This window comes from Lactuca sativa, chromosome 8 (genome assembly GCF_002870075.4).
Source record: "Lactuca sativa cultivar Salinas chromosome 8, Lsat_Salinas_v11, whole genome shotgun sequence".
In the NCBI taxonomy this organism is placed as follows: Eukaryota; Viridiplantae; Streptophyta; class Magnoliopsida; order Asterales; family Asteraceae; genus Lactuca; species Lactuca sativa.
The window spans coordinates 167,356,068-167,365,233 of record NC_056630.2 but is presented as its reverse complement, the minus strand read 5'-3'; positions in this window follow the sequence as shown (position 1 = coordinate 167,365,233).

Genomic DNA, 9,166 nt, shown 5'->3' with positions numbered 1-9,166 from the left:
TTAAATGTATAAACTCTTGGTCAGAGTGTTTTAATCCCATTGTGTTTATAGTTAGTATATCTTTTAGGGGTTGATAAACTTAATTCACTATAAACAATGCTCTGATACCACTCTGTGTGACAACCAGAAATTTATTCCGTCACTGTAACCCGTTTCTGTCAATAAAACTCGTCTTTATCGAATTGTTCTGTTAACATTTTGGATTAGGTTATTTAAATTGAGACTTTTATTGCGACTTAATGAGTGTCCAAACACATTAGAAACATGCGAAAACACTCTCATTGTTCATTTGGAAGATTTTTAGTTACGACCACGTCGGGTTACGACAACTTAATCGGGTACGACCATAAGCCTCGTTTAACGTCGGTATCGGGTAGATTTCCACCGGGCCTCAAACTGAAACCCTATATAAGGGTGAGTGGACTTCATTTGAAGCTTTTCGACTCTCTCTCTCTCTCTACTCTCTCTCTCTCTCTACAATCGAAGTTTTGATCCAAAATCGCCCATTTCAAGCCCCAAATTGGTAAGTGATCTATCCTAGCTTATAGTTTAGCTTGTTTAGCCTTCAAATCCGTGTTTAAATCATCCAAATCTGCCAAAAACATGTGTTTACGGCCTAGGAACAATCCCAAACCGTAAACACCCATAAACGGGGCTTTGGAGCCCTAAAACCCATCCAAATCACTTCTAGTGCTTAGATATGACTTAGGGCTTACATGAATGGACTTAGAACACCAAAATCTTATCATTTGGGTATTAAACATGAGTTTACAGCTCAAGAACATTCTTGGACCGTAAACCCTCCTTCTTAGGCCGTAAACACCATTTAAGGTGTTAAATTGCCCCTTAAACACCTCCTATGGCTTGGAATAATGTCTAGAACCAACCACCATTGTGTTAGGGACCTTAAACTTGAAGGAAACCATGTCGTTAGGAGATTAAGGCCGTAAACCCCCCAAGGAATGGTTCCTTGGCCGTAAACTCCTATAAAGTGGTCAAATGGTTCCCTAACTTCCTTCCAAGGCTTGTATATTGGACTAGAATCATTTATGCTTAACCTATGACCATCAAAAGACAAAAGGAATGTGCATGTGAGAGTTTACGGCCGTAAAATCCTTGTTTACAGCCGTAAACCCCATAAATTGGTCCGTTTGATGATTCAATCACTTCCCATGCCCTAGAATTGAACCTAGCCTAGTTCCACAAGTGTTGTAAGACCATTAAGCATCCAAAAACACACCACCCATGCGTTTACGGCCGTAAACACATGGGGATATGGTCTCTGGGCTGTAATCTCCCCTAGGAGTTTACTCTTGAAGAGAAAAGTCCATATCTAGGCCATACACCCCCTTAGATGCAACCCGGATCATTCCTAACACTTGAGATAAAGTGTTTTCGCGCATCGGAGTGTTTTATCTTACTTAATTAGTAGTTCAAAGTCTAATTAGATACAATTATGTATCTCATTATGTTACATAGGAACCTCGCGCGTGTTCAAGCCTTAAAACTGACAGTTAGCATCCTAACCGGCACATTTCTCAGCTGGTGAGTTCATACCCCTACACCTTCTTTCGTGTTTTTTATGTTTTTAGAGGGGGGATACAAGCACAAGTACACGGAAACTTGTACTCAAAACTTATTATTTCGTATGTTATAGTTATATGTTCAATATGCTTTTAACGCTGAAAACCATATTGACCAACCGTTTAACTTGCAGAGTTATCTTTCAAACTAATTGTGAAACTCATTATAAAATGTTATAATTTATGTTATATTTTATAATTTACGAAGGATTCATGTTAATCATAAAACAAGATTATTACCAGCATTATACGCCTTTGGATGGCACCGAAGCTTCGAAAATACAGCTAATGTACTTCTTTGAGTGTCACCAGACTTTTGAAAATACATCTAAAATACGCCTTTGGATGTTACCAGAGCTTCGAAAATACAACTAATGTACGTCTTGGAGTGTCACCAGAGCTTCAAAATTTCGTCTAATATCCTCCTCTGAGTAAAACCAAAGTTTCGAAAATACGCCTATTAATATACTCCTCTGAGCGAAATTAGAGTTTCGAAAATAAAATTCTTGTTAAGTATAGTAGATATTCGATATTCGTGTATGGATAACTGTGACAACCCGATATTTCAACTCTTTGTAATGACCAAAAAGGGTCAAGTATTGTAACCACTTTTGGTAATAAAATTTACTTTCATAATAAAATGTACAAATAGTTCTATTTAATTTCCTTCTATGTTTAAATGTCTTTGAACCATGATCGTACGTGTAAAGAACGCCCAAATCTGACTTCATATAGCGAAGTTATGATTTTTCCAAGTTCGACTTAGCAACAGACAGCTAAAAACTCGAATCGGAGATCGAGCGACTTTTGGCCGGAATGACCTAAACGAGAATCGAAGGTCTCGACAATGGTTTTCCAGCGGTAAAACGTCTGGCAAAAACCGACATCAGATAAAGAAGTTATGAATTTTCAAAGAAATTCCTTAAACACGATGAGTTTAAAATAAATAATAAAAAAATAATTTCGGAATTTGCCGTCGGAGTCTAAACGAAAGTTGTAGAGCGTAGTCTCACCTACGCGTGAATATAAAGACCATCGAAAACGGAGTTCGTATGCAGAAGATATGAATTTTTGAAGTTTATTAAATAAATTATATATTTATTTAAATAAAAAATTCGGACATTATCCGAAGAGGAGTCAGCGTCCTCATCCGGGTACGCGCTGCGTACCCCTGTACGCCCTGCGTACCCGAGAGACTTGGCCTCTGATCGTCCACATCGCCCTATCCGACCCATCCGACCCGTCCGAAGTATCCGACCCGTCCGACCCGCTGTCCCATCCGACCCGTCTCCCCAGCAATCCGTCCCATCCGACCCGCGTACCCAGCAACCCGTCCCATCCGAAGCCGAGGCAGTCGAGGCTTCGGTCATGCATGACGTACGCGTACGCGCTGCGTACGAGCGTACGCCCCCCGTACGGAGGCGGTTCAGCCTTCCTATAAATAGGATGCGAGGGCTTCCGAGAAAAGGGCTCATTTCTCTCCTCTCTCACGATCTTGTCTCGTTTTCCGTGCCCGTTCAAACCGGAAGCTCTGGTCTTTTTGGCTCAAGTCCTGAGGGTCGATTTTACTCCCGAGATTCCCGAGAATCCCGAGGAAAATCCGTTTCCCGAGACGAAACTCTGCCCGGTTTTCCATCTCGCTATCTTCAAACTTTCAAGTGAGTTTCATACCCCTTAATCAACTTTTCTAAATATTCTAAATGCTTTTATATGCTTTCAAGGGGGGGATTACAAGTAAAACACACGAGTATTATTGTGTGTTACATAAAGAAACTCTTTTATATGCTTTTATATATCCAAATCACATGCGATTTACAAACTTTATAAGGAATTTTCATATATATAATATGTTAAAATAGCATTCTATCTTGCGAAATATACACTGTTGTAATGCATGTATAAACTAAACTTTTCTTAGATTATTCTTGTCTATCTTAGACTCTACACCAAAAATCTATGGTTTCATAAACAAGTGATTTCATTTCTAGGTGTTTTTAAACAAACAAGACACACTTTTAGAAAACTATAATAGGTATAGTTTTACGAACAAATTTCTAACTCTTATGTACTAGAAACATGAATTTCAAGAAGTTTACTTTCATATACAAGAACAAACGTAACATTTTAACAAGTAGATCTATTTTTATACCACGGTTTTGTGAGACACTAACTTCATGTACGTTCGAGTACACATTTCAAGTCCTATATTTTATACCAGAATCCCTTGGAGGGGGAGCATGGTGTTTGTGTATAGATCTATACGGGCTTGAAAAACCCGCGCCCTGACTGTTAGCTGCAGTCCACCGTTTGGGGTGACAAACGTCATAACATTCCAACGCCTGAAGAACGTTGTGTATAGGCATTCCGAGTCAATAGTATGGTTATAAAACTCACAAGGGGTATTAAAAATGCATTGATTTACAAGGTTTTCAAACTCATTGGTTATTTTACACTTACATACATTTTGGAGACAAACATTGGTCTTGAATAAAGGCTACTTTTATACTAGTAGAAAATATAGGATTTTCTAAACACAAACAAACAAAGATAAAACATTTCATTTGAACATTGTCACTTAAATACTTATGAAATTTACCAGCTTAAATGTTGATCTACTCTTTCAAAATTACTTGTATGTCCCAGGAAATCCGTAATTTCAGGTATTCATTACGCTTTTGATGAAGGGATGCTGCGGCGCCGGTTTAATCTCGTGTTTTTAACATCATATTGTAATTAAGTTTTGAACATGTAACTTTTGACAAATGTAAACTTTCAATTATATATATGATGGTTGTATTGCTTTCTTTACTATGTATTCATTTGTTACGTTACCACATGAAGTCATCCGCCCCCGAACGTTTCCGCCGTTCAGGTTTGGGGGTGTGACAGATTGGTATCAGAGCAATTTTTATAGTGAACTAAGTATATTGAACCACATAATATATACAAACTATAAATGCTTAAGGGACTAATACTCTCTGACAAAACAAAATTTCTTTTTACACTTAAGCAGCATTTCGTTCAACTTAAATTGATAGTTCATTTAAGTACAATTACATGCATACCACAAACTATTTTCATGTTATAGAACTATACAAGTATTTAGACAAGTTGACACTACGATTGAGACTCGATATATGAAATTAGATTTTGGACAAATATAGCGTGATCAACTATATTTGCCCAAGATTGGACCAACGTATATCAAGGAATGATCGTAGTAAGCAACAAGTCAAACCTTACCAAACCATTACAAGAATCAAACACAAGAATTTAAATACTATAGGAGTATTTGCTAGCTAAACTAGTTTAACTTACATGTTTTACATGTTCCGACTTTATTCATTTCTTATAACCCTATTTGTCGTACAGTCAAATGGCTGGATTTCACCACCCTGGCGACCCCTACTTTCCCAACCAAGGCAACGGAGGATGGATCGAAGATGATCCCGAAGAGGACGAGGAACCCATAGAAGTGGGTGATGACTCCGATACCGACTCAGAGCCGGAAGTTATCGATCCACCACCCATTCAACCTCCCGTCTTCGTAAGGAACTTTCAAGGACCGACTCCCGTCTGGGGAAGTCACCTCCACCATTGGAGCCAACAGCAAAACCTACGCCCTCCCTACGGCATGTGCCGGGACTTCTATGATGTCCGCGGCGGAGGTTCAGCTGATCGAGCACTCCCGGTAATGGTGGGTAAGTTAGCCAATCAGTCCTATCAGTCTGGAGTTCAAGCTAGTCGACTCCGGGATATCAACGTGGAAGTGCAGGTTCACACTTTTGACATCCGTAGGCTGGATAAGATGCAAGACAACGCCCAATTCCAAACCGAAGCATTTCAAGCGCAAATAATTGCAGCCCTCGCTGAACTGAGGGAACAACAAGCCGCTTTTAATAGGCGTCTAATGGAGTCCAAGCACTCAGATGCGGAGTCAAGCTCCAAGCGCAACCTACGTCGCAAGTAGTGCTTGTCAAGGACTCAAATTTTGTTATAGCTTAGGACCTCAGCTAAAAGTCTTTAAATTTCTCGAACGTTGTAATCGGAGACCCTTTTAGGGGTCAAATTTTCATGATCGTTGTAACAACTTTTATATTAATATAAGTGGCACTATTACTACTATGTTAAGTATTTCGTTCGAACCTTGAATGGTCTTTGTGAACCCAAATACTTGTTTCATACCTTCAGTCATACAAATAACTTTCATTATTCTATTTTAAGACTCATACTATCATCTGTTGTTGAACTATAGCGATTTAGTTCATGAGACACATACATTTTCTATTCTATGAAATTCTTATCCTTGTCTTCTCAACCTATAGTTGAAGGATGCCTCCGCGTAGGAATCCAAGGCGAAACAACGGTGAGGAAGCACCTATACCACTTCCACCACCCCAATTTGATGCTGTTATGTTTCAAGCAGCAGTCACCGCAGTGGTAGCAGCTGCCATGTCGCAGATCAATAACTCGAGTACTAATGGCTCGGGATCTGGCACACACCTATCCAACCATGGCGAGAGTCATGGACCACCTCGAGAATGCACCTATAAGGACTTCACTAATGCCAAGCCCCCGATGTTTTATGGAATTGGTGGTGTGATAGCCCTGAGGCAGTGGATTGAAAGGACGGAGGCAGTCTTTGAGATTTGCTCCTGTCCCGAGCACAACAAGGTCAAATTTGCAACTTTCACCCTTCTTGATAAAGCTTTAACTTGGTGGAATGGCCACGTTAAAGTACTTACCCTAATCGTGGCAAACTGCATAAGCTAGGAGAGCCTGAAAGCCATGATGATGAGAGAATACTGCCCACGAGGAGAGATTCAAAAGCTTGAACACGAGCTATGGACTCTCGGAATGGTTGGTACCGACATCGCTACTTATACCAACAGATTTTGCGAGCTGGCAATCCTTTGTCCAGATATGATTGCTCCCGAGAGAAAGAAAATAGAAAGGTACATCTGGGGACTGACGCCCCAAATGCGATCAAGCGTATTAGCTTCAAAACCTGACACCTTTGAAAGTGCTAAGGAACTGGCACAATCTCTGATTGACTACGGAGGTCATCAGAACTCAACCACTTCTGCACCAGCACCACAGAAAGGAAACAACAACAACAACAACGACAACTACAACAACAACAACAACAACAACAACAACAACAACAACAACAACAACAACAACAATGGCAGAAAGAGAGTGTGGAATAAAGGGAAGGGTGGGTCTTCCCAAGAATCCGCAAAGAAACAACTGGTTTCGGTGAATGCTGCCACGGTACCTACTACAGCTCTTACAAATACCTACCCAACAAAGCCTTATATAGGTAACCTCCCGAAGTGCAACAAATGCAATTTCCACCACCATGGACCTTGTCGGGAAATGCAGTGCGCTAACTGCAACAGGAAGGGACACACAGCCCGTTTCTGCAAGGACCCTGCAAAACCTATCACTCAAGTTCCCGGTGCGGGTGTGGGGCAGACTTGCTACGGTTGTGGCGAGGTGGGCCACTACAAGAGGAACTGTCCTAAGGAAGCAGGCACCGGAGGTGTGGGACGAGTCTTGGCGATAGGCCACGACGAAGCTGTAGCTGACCCAACTATAGTTGCTGGTACGTTCCTTCTCGATAATTCATACGCATGCATATTATTCGATAGTGGAGCGGAGAGAAGCTTCGTGAGTCAAAACTTTATTCATTTACTTAAACCTAAACCTAGCAAGTTAGAAAAATCATTCACTGTAGAGATGGCCAATGGAAAAACCGAAAACACTAATTGCGTATACATGGGCTGTACGTTAACTTTAGACGGCCATTCTTTCCCAATCAATCTCATGCCGGTCCAAATTAAAAGTTTCGACGTCATAGTCGGCATGGATTGGTTGAGTCTTCTTCGCGCCGACATCATGTGCTTTCAGAAAGCAATCCGTCTTAATCTTCCTAACAACGAAACACTAGTTATCTACGGCGATAAATCTAGTACAAACCTTCGCTTCATTTCGTGCATCCAAGCTCGAAAGTGCTTGCGGAAGGATTGTCGAGCATTCCTAGCGCACATCGTTGATACAAGCCAATAACTGAAGGACATCAAGAGCATCTCGGTAGTACACGACTTTCCCGATATCTTTCCAGAAGAACTACCAGGATTACCACCGGAACGCCAAGTCGAGTTCAGAATCGACTTAGTTCCAGGAACTACCCCAGTAGCGAAGTTGCCTTACCGTCTTGCACCAGCAGAGATGCAGGAACTTTCCAGTAAACTTAATGAACTCCTTCAAAAAGGATTCATAAGACCAAGTTTCTCACCTTGGGGAGCACCGGTCTTGTGTGTAAAGAAGAAAGACGGATCGTTCCGTATGTGCATCGACTACAGAGAGCTGAACAAACTTACTGTCAAGAACCGCTATCCTCTACCCCGCACTGACGACCTATTCGATCAACTTCAAGGACCGAACTACTTCTCAAAGATAGACCTACGATCCGGATATCACCAACTACGAGTTCTAGAGGGGGACATTCCAAAGACAGCTTTCCGAACTCGTTATGGACACTACGAATTTGTAGTGATGCCGTTCGGATTAACCAATGCACCAGCAATATTTATGGACCTAATGAATAGGGTATGCCGCCCTTACTTGGATCAGTTCGTCATCGTCTTTATCGATGATATACTTATCTACTCTCGAAGTGAGGAAGAGCATAGTCAGCACCTACGAAAAGTCCTAGAAACACTGCGAACGGAGAAACTCTATGCAAAGTTCTCTAAATGCGAATTTTGGATTCGAAGAGTCGAATTTTTAGGCCACGTTGTTAGCGAGAAAGGTATATACGTGGACCCCTCCAAAATTAAGGCTATTGAGAACTGGTCGGCACCAAAGACACCTATAGAAATTCGTCAATTTCTAGGTCTAGCTGGCTACTATCGCAGATTCATAAAGAACTTTTCGAGCATTGCGAAACCTCTTACTACATTAACCCAGAAAGGTGTGGCCTTTGACTGGGAAGCGAAACAAGAGAAGGCATTCCAGACACTAAAGCAGGCCTTGTGCACCGCACCGATACTATCCCTCCCCGAAGGGATAGAAGACTTCGTGGTGTATTGCGATGCGTCAAATCAAGGACTTGGTTGTGTTCTTATGCAGAGAGGGAAGGTTATCGCTTATGCCTCCCGACAGCTTAAGACACACGAAGTGAACTATACGACACACGATCTTGAGTTAGGAGCAGTGGTATTTGCTCTGAAGATCTGGAGGCACTACTTATACGGAACAAAGAGTACTATTTTCACCGATCACAAGATCCTTCAACACATTTTCGATCAAAAGGAACTCAACATGCGACAATGACGATGGGTCGAGTTACTGAATGACTACGAATGCGAAATTCGTTATCATCCTGGCAAGGCCAACGTTGTAGCTGACGCCCTCAGTCGAAAGGATTACACTGGTCGGAGGGTCAAATCTCTGACCATGACTATCCATTCCCACTTATCCACACAAATTAAGGAGGCACAAATGGAAGCTTTGCAACCTTAATATGTGACAAGTGAATCCCTATGTGGAATGGTGAAGAATCTAGAAGTCAAGGG